Consider the following 366-nt stretch of genomic DNA (forward strand, 5'->3'; position numbering starts at 1 on the left):
TTTTCCAGCCCTTTTTATTTTTTATTTTGAGTTTTGAGACAGGGTCTCTCAGTTGTTGAGGGCCTTGCTCCTGATGCAGCCATCTCCTCTTCTGGATTTCCTGTTTTTCTGAAAGTCAGTGCTAGGCTGGGGGCACAGGTCAGCTGTAGAGCACTTGCCTGGCAAATTTGAGGCGCAATGATAAAGCACCCCTGAGTTGGATCCTCAGAACTGGAAAAAAAAAAAAAAGACTTTGAAGAGGTCTCTGATCCCTTCTGGCATGTACACACAGAGTAAAAGGTGGTATTTATGAACCAGGAAGCCAGCCCTCCCCAGACATTGATTCTGCTACCATCTGTTTTAAAATTTTATTTATCTTTTTAGTGT

Source organism: Callospermophilus lateralis, chromosome 19 (genome assembly GCF_048772815.1).
Source record: "Callospermophilus lateralis isolate mCalLat2 chromosome 19, mCalLat2.hap1, whole genome shotgun sequence".
Classification (NCBI taxonomy): Eukaryota; Metazoa; Chordata; class Mammalia; order Rodentia; family Sciuridae; genus Callospermophilus; species Callospermophilus lateralis.